This window comes from Ornithorhynchus anatinus, chromosome 5 (genome assembly GCF_004115215.2).
Source record: "Ornithorhynchus anatinus isolate Pmale09 chromosome 5, mOrnAna1.pri.v4, whole genome shotgun sequence".
Taxonomy (NCBI): Eukaryota; Metazoa; Chordata; class Mammalia; order Monotremata; family Ornithorhynchidae; genus Ornithorhynchus; species Ornithorhynchus anatinus.
Window position 1 is genome coordinate 73,831,814 of NC_041732.1, and position 18,134 is coordinate 73,849,947.

Sequence of the window (18,134 nt, forward strand, 5' to 3'; positions counted from 1 at the left end):
AAACCTCTGGTACATATACTCCTTCCTAGGATTTAGGTGCTTGGGGTTCATGGTTTGGAATGTGCACAATGGGACTTTAGCAATAGATGGGATTATGGAGTCAAACTCTACCGTGAAAAATAAAGCTCCTTTCAAGCTTGTAGCTGGTCTGTATATTTTACTCATTTGTGAGAAGCAGAGTGGTATAGTGGATAGAGTATGGGCCTGGAGGTCAGAAGGACATGGGTTCTAATCCCAGCTCCGCCATTCTTCTGCTATGTGACTTTGGGCAAGTCGTTTCGCTGTGCCTCAGTGACCTCATCTGTAAAATAGGGATGGAGACTTTGAGCCCCGCCATGGGACAGGGACTGTGTCCAAGCCTACTTGCTTGTACCTACCCCAGGACATAGTACAGTGCCTGGCACATTGAGCACTTTAAATATACCGTTATTATTATCTATCAGGAGCTGGAAGACCACTGGCTCTGTTTTGAGTTTTAGGGAGCTCTCCTGCTCTCCTGCTCTCATGATCTCAGGTACTGCTTTTACACAGATCACTTCCTATTCAACTCCTCTTGCCCCAGTTCCTCTGTCACTATTCAAATCCCTCATTTTCTCTTACCTCCAGGGCATCTTCATCGAGATGGCTCGCCAACACCTCAAACTCACCATGTCCACAATTGAACATTTCCTCTTTCCCCCTAAATCCTGCCCTCCTCCAAACGTCCCGCCTCTGTGGTTAGCAGTTCCATCCTCCTTGACCCATAGGCCTGGAATGTTAGAGTCATCCTCCACCCCTTAACATGTTTCTGCCATCCTGCTGGTTTTCCTTGCAGAACATTTCCAGGTTCCAACTCTTCCTCTCCACCCAAGCAGTCATAGCTTTAGTCCCAGTCCTTGTCTTAGTGTGGCTGAACTATTAATGATAATGATAGTAATAATAGTGGTATTGTTAAGCGCTTACTATATGCCAATCACTGTTCTAAGCACCGGGGTAGATGCAAGGTAATCAGGTTGTCCCAGTCTTAATCCCCATTTTATAGGTGAGGAAACTGAGGCACAGAGAAGTTAAATGACTTGCCGAAGTCACACAGCTGACGAGTGGCGGAGCCAGATTTAGAACCCATGACCTCTGATTCCCAAGCAGTGCTCTTTCCACTAAGCCATCTGCCTCTTCACTTGTCTCCCTGCTTCCAGCCCTTCACCTTCCAGGACCTCTCTGATTCCCATTTCATCTTTTTTGAAGCATTATTCAACATACGCTGCCCCTCTTCTCAAAAGACTCAAACGACATGAAACGAAAATCCCTTTCTTTCTCTTGGGTTACTTCATCTTACATATCAGCCTTCTTCACCCATTATTCTCCAGCTCTACTTCTTTGCTTTTCCCAAGTTCACCTTCTAGGTGCACCTCATTCTCAACTGTACCTTCTCCTCCTCCTTGCTTACATTGTTCTCCCATCTGGGATCTTTCTCTTCTGTCCAAATTAGCCAGATCACAGTGTTCCCCCTCTTGAAAGTCCTCCTAAAATCCCATCTCTTCCAGGAAGACTTTCCAGATTCATTTACAGTATCAAGAGTAATACTATACCAAAATCCACCCCCGGCACTTTTGTATTCATACCTCCCTTAAGATTTGAAATTTATGTATATACATACATTGACTAGTCAGTTACTCACTCTGATATTGAGTCCTGGAATATTCATTCTACTCCTTATTTGACTCTTGTTCTTTCTACTGCTGCCAAAGACATCTACCTGTCTCTCCCATTACATTGCCATCCTCTTGTAGTCTTTTAGGGAACAGGGGTTTTGTTTCTATTGTTCTATCACAAGCATTTAGAACAGTGTATTGCATTCACTAGACACTAAGTAAATACCACTGCTATTATTTCTATTTTGGGAGATGGATTTCCGATCTGTTTAGCTGATTTTTTTTTTTTGAACTGCCATGGTTCAGGGAAGCCCAGGATTAAAAAAAAAAGAGCCCGCATTCATTTTTTTCTTTCCTCATTTCTTAGCTAAAAAACAAACCTATCACCCTTACTGCATGATACTCACAATACAAATGAATGCTCAGCCAAATGAATGTCTTGATTTATTGCCTAAGAGTGTGGCCATTCTGTAAAAGCCCAAGAGAGACTCTGATTTAATAATCATGGTATTTATTAAGCCCCTATTAGGTGCCAAGGACTAGAGTAGATAGAAATTATTCTTCAGCTTCAAGGATCCCCACCACCTGCCACCTCCCCCCCGGCCCCACCACCCTTACTTAGTCTGCTCTCCTGTGCTGCTGTTCCTCAACCATCTGTCTTCATCATCATAATAATAATAATGGTATTTTTAAGTGCTTACTATGTGCCAAGCACTCTTCTAAGCGCTGGAGTAGATACAAGGTAAGCAGGTTGTCCCACATGGGGCTCACAGTCTTCATCCCCATTTTACAGATGAGGTAACCAAGGCACAGAAAAGTTAAGTGGCTTAGCCAACGTAACATAGGAGACAAGTGGCAGAGCCGGGATTAGAACCCACATCCTCTGACTCTCAAGCCTCTGCTCTTTCTACTAAGCCACTGTCCCTCCCAAGCTAATCTTCCAGTTGTAGCTCACTCCTGATTTTCTCATCTATGCAGTTCTTTTATCTTGGAACTCTTTGCCTCCACAGATCAGACAAGCCATAGCTCTCCCCATACTAAAATCCCCCCTTTAAACCCTACCTCCCCCAACAAGCTTTCCCGAGGTTCATTTCCCAGCCTCCGGAGCCATATCATTCCTTCAGCCAGTTGTAGGGCTTTTGAACTTATTTTCACCTTAACACCTGCATACATATGTTCCCTCGATTCATTTATTTTGACGACTCTGCTTGTAAATATTTTTATGACTGTCTACTCCACTGTAAGGTAAACTCCTTGTAGTCTGGGAATATGTCATTTTGTTATTCTGTATTTCCCAAACACCCAGTAAAGTGCACCCCACAATGTAAGCACTCTCTAAAACTATTACTACTGCCGCTGCTCTTACTACTAGTAATACTTGTCTTATGCCGTCGAGTCGCCTCTGATCCGTAGTGACTCCAAGGACACATCTCTCCCAGAACGCCCCCACCTCCATCTGCAATCATTCTGGTAGTGTTTACATAGAGTTTTCTTGGTAAAAATTCAGAATTAATTTACCATTGCCTTCTTCAGCACAGTCAGCTTGACTTCCCGCCCTCAACTCTCTACCATGATGCCAGCGCAGTTGAGTTTTGATTTGTAGCAGATTGCCTTCCACTCACTAGCCACTGCCAAAACCAGGAATGGAATGGGTAGGCCTCTGCTTGACTCTCCCTTCCATAACAGAGCCTGGTAGAGTCCTGAAAACTCTCCAGGTGTGATCCTGTGAGGGTTACTACTACTACTACTATTATTATTTTTCCTCCTCCTCCTCCTCCTCCAATTTCTGTTCCAAGAAAATCAGATCAGATTGAAAGATGTCCCAGAAGGAGCTCATAATCTAGGAAGGAGGGAGAATGTAGCCTATCTCTAGAGGGAAGGGTAAGAGAGGTGAAATGACCTGCCCAGGGTCACTCAACAGACCAGAGGCAGAGTGGGGAGTATGATCTAGTTCTCCTGATTTCCAGTCACGCTCCTTTTCCACTCACCCATGCTACCTCCAATAAAGAGGAATACAGAGGAATCTAGTAATGTGGGGTTAACCAATAAGTCATTCAACTGTATTTACTGAGCACTTATGTGTAGAGAACTGTAGTAAGTACTTGGGAGAGTACAAAACAACACAGTTGGGAGACACATTACCTGTTCTTGAAGAGCTTAAAAATCCAGAGGACTTAAAGGGCTCTTCTTCAGGCAGCAAGTCATGGAAGCAAAGAAATGGATCCTATAGTCATGCAACCTGACTCTGGTCTCTGGCCTCTGAAACTCAAGTCTTCTGTTTCCTAGAGATATCACCGGGACATGTGCTCAGAAAATGTTCCTCATGGAAATCTGATTGCTTTGAGCCCACTCTAAATGATCACATTTTTTAAGAAGGCAAATTAATCAATAACACTCAATAATATTTTGTTTTTATAGGGAAAAATTCATTGTAAAAATGCTGCTCTACTCTGAGAGATGATTTCGAATTGTTCTTCAGAATAAACCCAACTCCCTTTCCCTGACCCTCAGCCCCATTCTCCATGCTCCCTGGAACCTGAGCAGCTCTTCCCCAAGTCTCCTGCCTTCCCCTCATTTTCCCCCTTACTTCGTTCCCAAAGACTTCGATCTATTCATTCCAAACTCTAATCTATCCATGATTTGTCTGCACCCCAAGAGGAAATCTCCAGTTTGATTCTTGTGGAAGAGAGCATGAATCGTTTTGGTTTCATTGAGTCCTCTTTTAATTTTACTATTTCCTGAGTATTTGTGCCTCCATACTTTCTGTGAAAATGTGTCAGAACTCAAGGGAGATGAATTTCGACCCCGAGGACATAAAGAAACTGGACTCAACTCCATTTCAGAAGTGCAAACCTCAGTGGTGACTGGGGTAGTTTCCCAGGCTAAAAGGAGGATAGCATAGTGGATAGAGCACGGGCTTGGGAGATAGGAGGTCATGAGTTCTAATCCCGGCTCCCAGAACTTGTCTGCTGTGGGAGCTTGGGCAAGTCACTTCACTTTGCTGTGCCTCAGTCACCTCATCTGTAAAATGGGGTGAAAAATCTGTAAAAAGTGCTTAACAAGTACCATTATTATTATTAGAAGATGAGAAGCTCTGTTGCTCTACTAACCTAGGATTTCACAGGTATTTATTAATCACTGATGGATATACAGCACGCAGTCGGGTGCTTGGATTTGAATTCCTCACAGACAGGACACTAAGTCACAGGCACGGTTCCTGGCCTTAGGAATGCCCTATCTAATTTCCTAATAGCCACCAGTATGGTCAATTTTGCTCTAGTGCAGGATTTCATTATGTGATTTGGATAGGGCCCAAAGGTTGAATAGGGGACCATAGTGTCCATAATGTGACTGCAAAATGGATTGGTAATGCGGTTTGGTAATGAGTCAGTGGGTGTTGCCAGCAGTACCGTTTCAAGCAGATCCAGGGCTGTGTAGATCTTGGATCCACAAGCCCTTCATGGTCCTGGCAAAGGGAACCAATTGCACTTGTTTAATTTAAAATTCAATATTCCCTTTGAATCAATCATTGGTATTGAATGAGAGCTCACTGTGCGCAGAGCACTGTACTAAACATTTGGGTGAGTACTAGCCAACAGATTTGGTAGTCATGTTCTCTGCCCACAAAGAGCTTACAGCCAAGAGGATAGATAGAGGAGATGTAGAAAAAAAAAAGATAAGGATTTATTTTGCACTGATAACGGCAGCAATATTTGCTAAGAGCGTACTGTGTATCAAGCACTGTACTAAGTGCTGGGATAGATAAAAGATAATCAGGTCAGATGCAGCATCTGTCCCACACAGAGCCAAGAGTCATAGGCGCGTGAGAATAGAGATTGAATCCCCATTTTACAGATGAGAAAATAGAGGCAGAGATCATTTAAGTGACTTGCATCAGGCAGAGTTGAGGGTGAGGAATGAATAGATCACAATTTTGTGGGCAGGGTAGAAAATGGGTTTCAGAGAAAGCTTCCTGGAAGAAATGGCTCTGGGTAGGTTGGAAATGGGTAGGGTGAATCAGATGAAGCAGGTGGCCTTGCACTTCAGCGTGACGACGGGGAGTTGTTCTGACAGCCCGGGAATCTGGGAGGTGGAGATGGGAGGGGTGAGTGTGAGGGAATTGAGGAGGGGAAACTAGAGGAAAGCAAGTTCTCTTTGAGCTACATCCCTTTTCCTCAGAAACTTCCTTGATTGGTAGGGAAGGAAGAGTTTCTCTGATGAATAATTATCTTGTATTTCTAGGATCTAGGTTATTCTTTTTTGTCCAAATGGTTGCATAAATAGAGAAGCAGCTTGGCTTAGTGGAAAGAGCACGGACTTGGGAATCAGAAGACATGTGTTCTAATCCCAGCTCCACCATCTGTGTGCTGTGTGACCTTGGACAAGCCACTTAACTTCTCTGTGCCTCAGTTCCTCTTCTGTCAAATGGGGATTAAGACTGTGAGCCCCACTAGGGACAACCTGATTACCTTGTATCTACCCCAGTGCTTAGAACAGTGTTTGGCATATAGTAAGCACTTAACAAATACTATTATCATTATTATTATTATTATTCGGTTTTCCCTTTGATAGGTAGGGGAGATTCATGAGGGGAGAGATTGGGGGTCTGTCATCTCCAGTATTTTCTTCCAAATGTTCAATACAGTTCTTCCAAATGTTCAATACAGTGCTCTGAACACAGGAAGTACTCAATAAATGTGATTGATTGATTTATTAAACTGTTTTTACTGATGAGAAAATTGAGGTCCAGAGAGGTTAAGTGATTTGCCCAAGATTATAAAACCAGTGGCAGAAATAGGACTGGAACCTAAGTCACCTGGCTATCAAATGAATGCTTTCACCTATTCATTCATTCAATAGTATTTACTGAGCGCTTACTATGTGCAGAGCACTGTACTAAGCTTGCTTGGAATTTGCAATTCAGCAACAATTGCTGACTCCTTTGTATGGAGTGTGGAGTTTATGGAGTGTGGCATTCATAGGAGAAATAGTTCCACTCCCTTGGAGCAAAGGGCCATTGCTATTAAGCCTATTGTTTACAAATATAAGATCTCTTTCACCCAACAGCATGCCCAGAACATCCATTAATGATTAATCAGTGGAATTTACTGAGCGCTTACTGAGTGCAGGGCACGGTACTAAGTACTTAGGAGAGTTCAGTACAACAAAGTCAGTAGATGCCTTCCCTGAACAAAAGGAGCTTACAAGTCTACAGGGAGAGATAGACTAAAAATTGTTACTGGTAAGGGAAAGTATAAAGATAGGTACATATATGCTTTGGGGCCAGGGTGGGTCCCAAAGTGCTTAAGGAACATCACACGAGCATGGTCACGATTGTTTTCCCCTGGAGTTCAATAGAACAGTGTTTAGAATTTAGAACAGTGTTTGATACATAGTAAGCGCTTAACAAATACCATAAAAAATGTTCCAAGCACAATACCATGTAAGACCAACAGACGGGGGGATGCTTCATCCATTTGAAACTCCATGGAGAAGTGGGAGGTCAGGAAGAAGAGAAGAAACAGCTCACCCAAGATGAAATTCGGCCACAACCCACCCCAGTAATCCCTATTTTTGAGGTAAAATTGACCCCATTCTGAATGGTGCCCTGAGAGGAGGAACTCCCAGGCTTCCATCTCTGCAAATCCATCAGCCCACAGCTCCTCAAGTATTCAAAACCCTCCTGAAATCCCACCTCCTTCAACAAGCCTTCCTCAATTTTTTGAATGGTATTTGTTGAGTGTTTACTATGTGCCAGGTATTGTACTGAGCGCTGGGGTAGGTACAAGGTAATTAAGTTGGAAACAGTCCCTGTCCCACATGAGGTTAACGGTCCTAGTGACCATTTTACAGATAAGTGAGGCGCAGGTAAGTTGTGAAATGTCCAAGGTCACGCAGCAGACAAGTGTCAGAGCTGGGATTAGAATCCAGGTTCTTTGACCCCCAGGCCAGGACCCTTTCCACTATGCCATGCTAATTCTCTTAGCAACGTGGCCTAGCTTAGCTCAGGAGAATATAAGCGTTCTTAGCCGAGACACAATCCTTGAAGGCACCAACACCTTGTTACACACCATTCCTATGAGATCACGATCATCCAGACTTGTTCAATTAACTCCCAACTTATGAATCATAGTGACTCAACAGACATCTCTAACACTTATATATTTATCTACATTAATCTCGGAACTTGCATATATGTTTATAGTCAATTTAACAGTCAACTGTCTATCCTGACTACTCTCGTGGCCTAGTGGAAACAGCATGGGTTTAAGAGTCGGAGGACTTGGGTTCCAATCCTGGTTCTGCCACTCATCTGCTGTGTGACCTTGAGCAAGCCACTTCACTTCTCTGTGCCTCAGTTACCTTATCTGTAAAATGAGGATTAAGACTGTGAGCCCCACGTGGGACAACCTGATTACCTTGTATCTACCCCCGCCTTTAGAACAGTGACACATAGCAAGCGCTTAACAAATACCATAATTATTATTGTATCTCTCCCACTCACTAGATAGTAAACTCATCGTGGGCGGAGGACCTATCTAATCTTCTCTCTTACCTTCCCAAGAGCACAGCACAGTATACGGCGCTTAGTGGATGCTCAAGAAACAGCATTACTGCTGTAACCACTACCCCTACTATGAAGAGAGAGATGTGAATTGTTTCAGGTAGTGGGAGTCAGTTTAGTCCTGCCTAACACCAAGTGTCACTCTCCATCTTCACCCTTAAGGATTCCTCTTTCAAGTTTCCCACTTGAGTATTGACTTCCCCTGACCCTGCTTAGCTTGGAAGATAATAAGCATTCTTAGCCAAGGTATAAATCCTTGAAGGCAGCGATGCCTTAAGTTAGACGTCATTCCGGTGAGACCACTGGTTCATTAGGGAATTTAGCCACAGGCATCTCCTAGTGACTTGTTTGAAAACTCAGCGGCAAATTGGAGTTAGAGCTGGGTGGTCTGTTCGGCTGCTCTCCCCGGGGACAGAATCAGACCCTAGGGAACACCAGATGATGGGTTAATTCCCAAGATATAATATTAATAGTATAATCTATTATAATTATGATCATTATTGTTATTATAATTAACATTAGACTTCCTGCCAAACTATTTTGCAAGAAATCAATAGGGGAATTATATCTTCCTTCTTGTCCTTTTGTATTTGGTTTCTGGGATGTTGCCCTTCATCATGCCTGCTTAATTCAAGGGGAAAATCAAAAATGAGAACTGCCAGGATTAATTTGTCATCGATCAATTTACCTGTGTGCAGGACAACATTGAACACAGCCATCCTTCCTAGCTGAGGGTTCTCAGTTTTTCCTTCCCCAGTTGCCATAGTGGAATTTGGTCAGTGGAGCTTTTCATTGTAAAATGCACCTTCTCTGACGTTTGTTTTCTCTCCCAGGGATTCAGTCTGAGATGGAAAAAGTAGTTATGGTATACATTGTGTTATGATTGCATACGCCTTTCCCAACATCAAACAGTAGATTAGATCTGCTTTTATATAACTATGTAACTCTTGATTCTTAAATAAATAATCCTTTATCTAGATTCCTAGATAAAGCTACCCTTTGCTTCCCAAAATGTCATTCCTAATGGTGGAATATTGTTCAGGTGGGCGATCAATAAATCAATCAATTGTATTTATTAAGTGCTTACTGTGTGCAGAATACTGTACTAAGCACTTGGGAGAGTACAATATAACAAAGTCGGTAGATATGTTCCCTGCCTGCAACGAGTTTACAGTCCAGAGGACAGACTTAGCTGAAAGATTGATGTGGAGCCCTCCCTTCCATCTCCTTGCTGCCACTGATATATTTCCCACTCGTAATGTTGTTTGCTGTTTTCTAATTTGTCTATTGGTACCCACATTTTTCTGTCTGGCAGCCTTATTCCCAGAGAGTCACCGTATCAATGTATATTTCTTAATATTTAATCAATAAATCAATTAATAATATTAACTGAGTGCCTAAAGTGTGCTGAGTCACTCTATAAGCAATTGGTACAATAGAGGTAAAAAACCAATCAACTATTTCAAGTAGTTTCCAATCTAACAAAATAAATATATTCATCTATCCATCTTTCCATGTTCTTCTTCCTCTGTAAACTATTCTGGGTCTGTCTTCCCTGTTAAATGGTAAGCTCCCTGAGTGTAGGGATCCTATCTTCTGTTTCTGTTGTAGTACAGTGTCTGGCACATAGTAAGCGCTTAATAATAATAATGATGATAATAATAATAAAGCCCTTACTATGTGCCAAGTACTGTTCTAAGTGCTGGGGGGCGGGGGGAGGGTGGATACAAGGTAATCAGGTTGTCCCACATGGGGCTTGCAGTCTTCATCCCCATTTTTACAAATGAGGGGACTGAGGCCCAGAGAAGTGAAGTGATTTGCCCAGAGTCACACAGCTGACAAGTGGCGGAGCTGGGATTAGAACCCATGACCTCCGACTCCCAAGCCAGGGGTCTTTCCACTGAGTCACACTGTTTCTCTTCACAATTACAGTAATTATCATTACTCCCTCAAGTGCTTAATTGTTGTTCTACCTTAAGTACTTAGTACAGTGCTCTGCACAGAGTAATAGATTCAATAGATACTATTGACTGATGGATTGATTTTGTTTATGGTTTGGTCTCCCCCTCGTCCATCTTGGCTTGAGGGGTAGAAAGGAATCAATCAATTAATCAATCGTATTTATTGAGCCCTTATTGTGCGCAGAGCACTCTAGTAAGTGCTTGGGAGAGTACAATAAAACAATATAGCAGATGTATTCCCTTCCCACAGTGAGCTTACAGTCTAGAGGGAGAGACAGACATTAAGATAAAGAAATAAATTACAGATATACATAAGTGCTGTGGGGCTGGGAATGGGAATGAATAAAAGAGCAAGTCAGCACAACGCAGAAGGGAGTAGAAGAACAAGAAAAGAGGGCTTAGTCAGAGAAGGCCTCTTGGATGAGATGTGTATTCAAAAAAGGTTCGAAGGTGGGGGAGAATCACTGAAGGTGGGGGCAGACCATTGTCTGTCGGATATGACGAGGGAGGGTGTTCCAGGCTAGAGGCAGGATGTGGGTGAAAAGTCAGTGACGAGGTAGACGAGATCAAGGTACAGTGAGTAGGTTGGCATTAGAAGAGCAAAGAGTGCAGACTGGGTTGTAATAGGAGAGCAGCGAGGTGAGATGGGAGGGGGCGAGATGATTGAGTGCTTTAAAACTGATGGTAAGGAGTTTCTGTTTGCTGCGGAGGTGGATGGGCAGCCACTGTAGGTGCTTGAGGAGTGGGGAAACATGGACTGAACGTTTTGGTAGAAAAATGATCTGGGCAGCAGAATGAAGTATGGACTGGCGTGGGGAGAAAGCAGTCATTCATTCAATAGTATTTATTGAGCGCTTACTACGTGCAGAGCACTCTACTATGTACAATTCGGGCAACAGGTAGAGATAATCCCTTCCCAGTGACGGGCCCATTCAGATAACAAATGGGGGAAAAGATTTCAAACCTTCTCTTTGTCCTGCCCATTGCACTGGAGCCTTGATTCTGACAACATTTCTTAATGAATCACTGGGTTTTCATCATTTTGAATGAAAACTGAAAAGAACAATTCACACTGTGACCGAGTCTCTGATCTGCAGTGCGGAGAATCAGCATAATTTAGTAGAAAGAGCCTGGGCCTAGACGTCAGAGGAGTTGGGTTCTATTCCCAACTCTTCCACTTGTCTGCTGTGTGATCTTGGGCAAATCACTTAAATTCTCTGTGCCTCAGTTCTCTCCTCTGCAAAGTGGGGTTTCAATATCTGTTATCCCTGTCCCATGGACAGTTAGCACCATGTGGGATCTTATCTTGTAGTGTTGCTGCCAAGTGTCAATACTGGGCAGCTGGACAACACTGGTTATTTCAATCTGCTTATTAAGTAGGTTCTCCCTTCAGCCTGCCCTTTGAGATACCTTTTGTTTTATAGTACTTGTTAAGCGCTTACAATGTACCAGACATTGTACTACGCACTGAGGTAGATAGAAGACATTCAAGTTAGACACAGTCCCTGTTTCACAGGGACTCGTGGTCTAAATCAGAGAGAAAAGGATTCAATTCCCATTTTACAGATGAGGGAACTGAGGGCCACAGAAGCAAAGCGCCTTGGACAAAGTCACACAGCCGACAAGTAGCAGCGCCGTTCAGTGGAAAGAGCCTGGGCTTCGGAGTCAGGGGTCATGGGTTCGACTCCCGGCTCTGCCACTTGTCAGCCGTGTGACTGTGGGCCAATCACTTAACTTCTCTGTGCCTCAGTTACCTCATCTGTAAAATGGGGATTAACTGTGAGCCTCCGTGGGACAACCTGATTACCCTGTATCTACCCCAGCACTTAGAACATTGCTCTGCACATAGTAAGCGCTTAACAAATACAAATACCAACATTATTAGAGCTGGGATTAGGACACAGGTCCTCTGACTCCTAAACCTGTGCTTTTCCACTAGGCCACACCTCTCATCACTCTCAATCGCCTGGGCTAATAGGAGAAAGAGCGGAAGCGGGAAGGAGGGTCCTTCTGCATCCCAGAGATAACGATTCCCAATCCGGATTAAAAATGATATAAATCCATGAGACCATGGCTTTTCCCATGTTCAAGGATTTTCTAAAATTTTCCCCCTCCAGTAAGCTTTCCCTGATTAATCCACAACACCCCAACTCCTATCAATTCTGACAGCAACTCTGACACATATATTTTATTCTTATCGCTCAAGTGCAGATATTTATGTCTACATATAAATTCAATTGTATATTCAATTACTCGTGCTAGTTCCCATATCTGTAATTTATTTCAATGTCTGTCTCCCCCTCTAGATTGTAAGCTTCTGAGGGCAGGGCGAATGACTACCACCTCTATCATATTGTACTCTTCCAAGCACACAGCAAACGCTCAATAAATGCCATTGATTGATTGAGTGATTGATTAATCGTGCACCTCTTTCATCTTGAAGCCTTGTATTTTTCCCTGTTCTAGCCTTGTTCTTCCTCCTGCTCCCATGATCTGTAAATAATTTCTATCTGACTGCTGACCTCATTCGATCGAAAGCTCCTGGAAGACAGATAATAGATATCACGCTTTTTTTTGGCTTCTCTAAATCTTAGCACGGTGCATTGTGCTCATTAAGCACTAATAAGAACCATTAAGAAAAACAAGGAAAAAAATGTAAGCTCTTCCAGGGGAGGGACTATGTGTTAGCTACTGTTGGGCAGAGAATGTGTCTCTCAACTCTTTTGTGTTGTACTCCGCCAAGCATTTAATACAGTACTCCACACCCAGTAAGCGCTCAATAAATTGTTTGGTTGATTGATTTTCATGCCATAGTACTCCTGGACCTTTGGTGAGTACTCAGTGAATAACGTTTATTGAGGTCAAGGTCCCCAGAAGCATTGGTTTCCATTACCGGCCTGGACCATTAGTTCTCCCTGACCAAGCCTCTTTATCGGTTCCTTCTGAGGGATAACCTGCGTTAGATTGGACCACCAGTCTGGGTCATGCTAATCACAGGGCATATGAATCAGATTGAGGTGTATTTTGCTCTGGCCTAAAGCGATTTCTCCCTGCTCAGGGTTGTACCTGGAGACTTCCCAGCACTCTACCAGTCTCAAATATGGGAGGGAGAGTCAGGCAGATGTATATCCATTCCATTCCTAGCTTGGGTAGTGGCTAGCTAGCGGAAGGCAATCTGCTACAAGTCAAAACTCACCTGTTCTGGGCAGCAGCAGCATGGGAGAGAGTAGAGGGTGGAGGCTCTAGTTTACTGCGTGGAAGGAGTCAATGGTAAACCACTTCTGCATTTTTACCAAGAAAATTGCAAGGATACACTACCAGAACGATTGCAGATGGAGGTGGGGCGTTCTGAGAGAGATGCGTCTATGGCGTCTCTACGGGTCGGAGACGTCTCGACAGGATAAGACAAGACAGTACCTTGACATTCATACAACACATGACTGGGGTCACGCTCCTGTGATGTGCTGAAACGTTTCTGGAACTGTGGCTATTTAAGTGTCGAGAATGGTAGTGAGAGCCTGGCTGTGTGAATGCAGTCCTATGTTCCCTTGTTTCAGTTCCTGGGATGACTTGCTGGACAATAGAGCCCAAGTAAGTGAAAGGAGCCTGAGTTTTAATGGGAATAGATTGCACAAGTCCCTATATGCAAATGTGTAATAATCAGCTCCCTTTGCCAACATCTTTCATACCATCCCTTCTGGAAGGATGTCTCCTGCTTCATTTTATTGGGAAGATTGATGGGCTCGTGGAGATCACGAGACAAGGCGTCCACATCTCCCTCTGCTGTCTCCCTCCCCGCTCCCTCACAAAACCACTGGTAATAAATGTGGTGTAAAAGATGGGGATTGTCAAAGTAATTAGTTCTTCAGCCAAGAGATTGCTGGTGATTTATGGAGGGGTCTTTCTGTATTCCTTCTTTCTTAACCCAAAAGTCAATAATGAGAGAAAGATTCCCGGTCTCTTTCTGTGGTCAGGCGAAATTGGCCTACTGATCAAACAGAGCAAAATTCCAGTTATTTAATCGGCCACCTGGTGATTAATTGGAAAAACATCCTTTAATATCTTGTTTTACTCTTTTCCTCTCTTCCTTCATAAGATCTGGGACCTCTGGCCTGGCTCTCTCACTTTTAAAACATTACCCTCTCTCCTCTTCTTCCCCACTTTCCTATAAATTTCTGCTTTTTTCCCAATCACCCCAGCCAGTCATTATTAGAATCCCTCTTTCCTTTTTTTTTCCTATCTTGTCTTGTAGAAAGACAAATGGGAACCAAAGGAAAAGACACAGAGAATCAGACAACATCGGTCTACCTAGTATGGAGTTTTAGGAATAGTAATATTAGCAGTATTATTACTACTCCTACTAGCAGCAGTACTAAATAGGAAAAGTAGCAGTGATATTTAGTGAGGTAATGTGCATCGTTAAGCTCTTGGGAAAGTAAAACACAAACACAAGTTTGTGTAATAAGAGTTTTTGCAAACTAGACGTTATCCTCAAATCCTCCCTCTCTTTCAACCCCATATTCAGTCTGTCACCAAATCCTGTCGGATCATCCTCTCCTTCCTTTCCATCTGAAATACCAACAGGCCGATCCTGGCATTTGTCCGATTCTACTCCTTCCTCTGCCTTCTGCACACTTCCCTGCCTGAGTCTCTCCTGTCCATCTCATACTTAACTCTGCTGCTTGGTAATGTTTTCAAAAACAATTATTCAGCACGCATCTTCCCACTCAAAATCCTTCAATGGTTGCTCTTTCCGCTTTGTGTCAAGCTTAAACTCCTGAACAATGGCTTTAAGGTGTACAATAGATTTTTACCCCTTACCTACCCTTGCTCTTCTCCCATTACCCCCCAGTTCATGTGCCTATTTCTCTCAAATTCACTTATTTCTCTGTCCTTTGTTCGCATCCCGCTGTGTGGCTCCTGATACATGCCTTTTTGTGTTATGGCCAGGAACTGCCTGCCCCACCCCATTCTGCTGCTCCTTCCAGTATTCCCCATTCTCCATGCAGTTTGAATACCCCAACGTCGGCCGTAGTACCCCTCAAACTCAATGCCTAATCTCCGTAACAATCTCCTCCAGGAGGTCTTCCCTGATTAACCTCTTAACTCCCCACCCTCTAGTCCTTTCTGCATCACCTAGTCGCACCCCTTAAAAACTTAAGTACTCACCTCACCCACACTCACAACACCTATGAACAGATGGAGCACAGGTCTGGGAGATAGAAGATCTGTGTTCTCATTATTCATTCAATTGTATTTATTGAACGCTTACTATGTGCAGAGCACTGTATTAAGTGCTTCACCACTTACCTGCTGTGACCCTGGGCAAGTCATTTTACTTCACTATGCCCCTGTTCCCTCATCTACAAAATAGGGATTCAATACCCGTTCTCCTTTCTATTAAGACCATGATCCCTAAGTGGAACCTGATCATCTTGTATCTACTCCAGAGCTTAGTATGCCGCTTGACACATAGATACGCTTAACAGATACCAAAATTATTATTATTATACCATACTGGTTGTCTCTCCTACCAGTAATTTATTTCACTGTCCATCTCTCATCTCCCCTGCTAGACTGTAATCTCTTTGAGGACAGGGGTCATGTCTACTTGCTGTATTGAGCACTTCCAAGCACTTAGTATGTGCTCAAGAAATACCACTGATTAATAGATGGTTGAACTATCACTCTAACAATTCTGCCTCACCTAAGAACTTGGGCACACACTTCCCCCACCCCTTTTATTTCTTTACATACCTTATACTCCATTGTTTCCTCCTACTGTAATTCATTTTACTATCAGTCTCCCCCACTGGACTGTAAACTCCCTGAGAGTTAGATCATGTTTACTTAGTCTGTTGGGTTCCAAGTGCTGGATAAACGCTCTTGACTGAATGGGCATCAGAAAGACCTTCTCAAGTTTAAGTATCTTCTCTTGCCCCATGGCAGTCATTTGAGCAAGATAGTGAGGGGAAATCAGTTTGCAGAGCCAGCTCCACATCCCCCAGAAACTTCTTACCCTTGGTTATAAAGCACTCAGCTACCTTTTCCCTCCTACCTTGAGGAGCAGTATGACCTAATGGAAAGAGCCCAGGCCTGAGAGGTCTAATCCTATGCCTGCTGTGTGACCTTGGGTAAATGACTTAACTTTTCTGGGCCTCAGTTACCTCATCTATAAAATGGGGATTCAGTGCCTATTTTCCTTCCTACTTAAATTGTGAGCCCCGTGTGGGACAGGGACTGTGTCTGACCTGATTATTTCGTACCTTCTCCAGCCCTTAGAATAGTGATTGTCACAGAACAATGTTTAACAAATACCTTCATTACTGATATTACCTTACCTCCCTAATATTCTACTAGAACCCAGCCCACAGCCTTCGGTCCTCGAATGCCAACCTCCACAGTGTAGCTTGATCTCATCTGTCTTGCCAATGACCTTTGGCTTATATCCTCTCTCTGGCCTCCCTCCTTTTATACAACTGACGGATCACAACTCTTCCCATCGTCAAAGCCCTGCTAAAATTATATTTCCTCCAATCAGCCTTTACTGACTAATCCTTCACTTCCCCACCCCATTTTCCCTCCCTACTGGGTGTTACCTTTTCTCTTGGTCTGTACCCTTTAAGCACTTTGATGCTCAACCCACCTTCAGCCACACAATTAATCAATCATTGCTACCCCAGAGTTTAGAACAGTGCCTGGCACACAATAAGCACTTAACAAATGCCATAATAATAATAATTTTTATTATTCATCCTGAAATGGACTCGGCATGATCCAGCCTAGGCAAGAAAGTCCAAGCATTTTAAGTGAACAAGAGCAGAGAAGCAGGTTACCAGATTACCTGGACTCATCCTATTTTTTGCTATATTTTTCTAAAATTGGCTAAAGTAGCTGGAAAAAATTGGGGTGAGAGCAAGAGCAGCAACAGAAGGTTATCATCCTAATTTTTGGGGTCATCCTAATTTTTGCTACATTTTTCTAAAATTGCCCGGGGTAGCTGGAAAACAACTGGGACAGTCTTGCCTTAAACCAAACATGTAACCAGGCTATATTTAATAACAACAATTTGGCCACTAAATCACTGGGGATCCATACACCCTTTATACTAGACAGTCAGTTTTTCAACTCGTCTGTCCACTGACCAGTAAGGTTATGACATGGGACACATTTATGTCCACTATTTTTATTTTCAGCTCCCAGTCTCCTTCTGCCTCAGCTCCTGCTGCTGGGGTTGATGATCAGAAGTGCTGCCCATGTTCTCAGTCAATCAATAAATCATATTTACTAAAGTTCTTACTGTGTAAGAGCACTGTATTAAGTGCTTGAAAGAGTATAATATACAGAATTGTTAGACATGTTCCCTGCTTACTGTCTAGAGGGACACGGGAGTGAGCCTAATTACTCTGGAAGAAGTGGGGATTCAAGGGTCACCCTTGAAGAAATGTCTTCAGTTCAGTAGGCTTTAGGACAGAAAATTGTGTTTATGACATCATCATGTTGCACTCATACCTGCTGTCATCATGAGTGGCTGGCCTCCTTTTTATATTATGAGCCCTTTGCAGGACAGTGACTGAGTCCAACCTGATCACCTTGTAGTCAGTCAATCATATTTATTGAGGACTTATTTTACACAGAGCACTGTACTAAGCGCTTGGGAGAGATCAATATAACAGACACATTCCCTCCCCAAAGCAAACGTATAGTCTAGAGGGGGGACAGACATTAGTATAACTATTTATACTGTACCTATCCAAGCACTTAGTACAGTGCTCGGTAAATAGAAAGCACTTAAATTCCACAATTATTATTATTGTTATTAATAATGCAAACATTATTTTCCTGAGAGCTGGCAGTGGCCTCTGCTGAGGGTCAAGCGTTCTGGTTTGAGGCATTTTAAAATCAAGGATTACAGCAAAATGGCGTGAAGCTGACTTCTACTGCCTGGGCCCAAAGAGGGTTGCTGAAATGGAGTTA

The 18,134-nt window shown here is 43.2% G+C and overlaps 1 long non-coding RNA gene and 2 other non-coding genes across 3 annotated transcripts in view; 2 read left to right on the forward strand and 1 right to left on the reverse strand.

The window, feature by feature from the left end:
• LOC114812022 overlaps positions 1 to 18,134 on the forward strand; it is a 67,413-nt gene that overhangs the window by 34,289 nt on the left and 14,990 nt on the right. The gene's annotated exons all lie outside the window — the stretch shown is intronic.
• LOC114812511 lies at positions 3,227 to 3,364 on the reverse strand. Its single transcript, XR_003760163.1, has one exon. It is a non-coding gene; the product is annotated as a small nucleolar RNA SNORA7 (small nucleolar RNA).
• On the forward strand, positions 13,205 to 13,343 carry LOC114812735. The gene has a single exon (XR_003760385.1). It is a non-coding gene; the product is annotated as a small nucleolar RNA SNORA7 (small nucleolar RNA).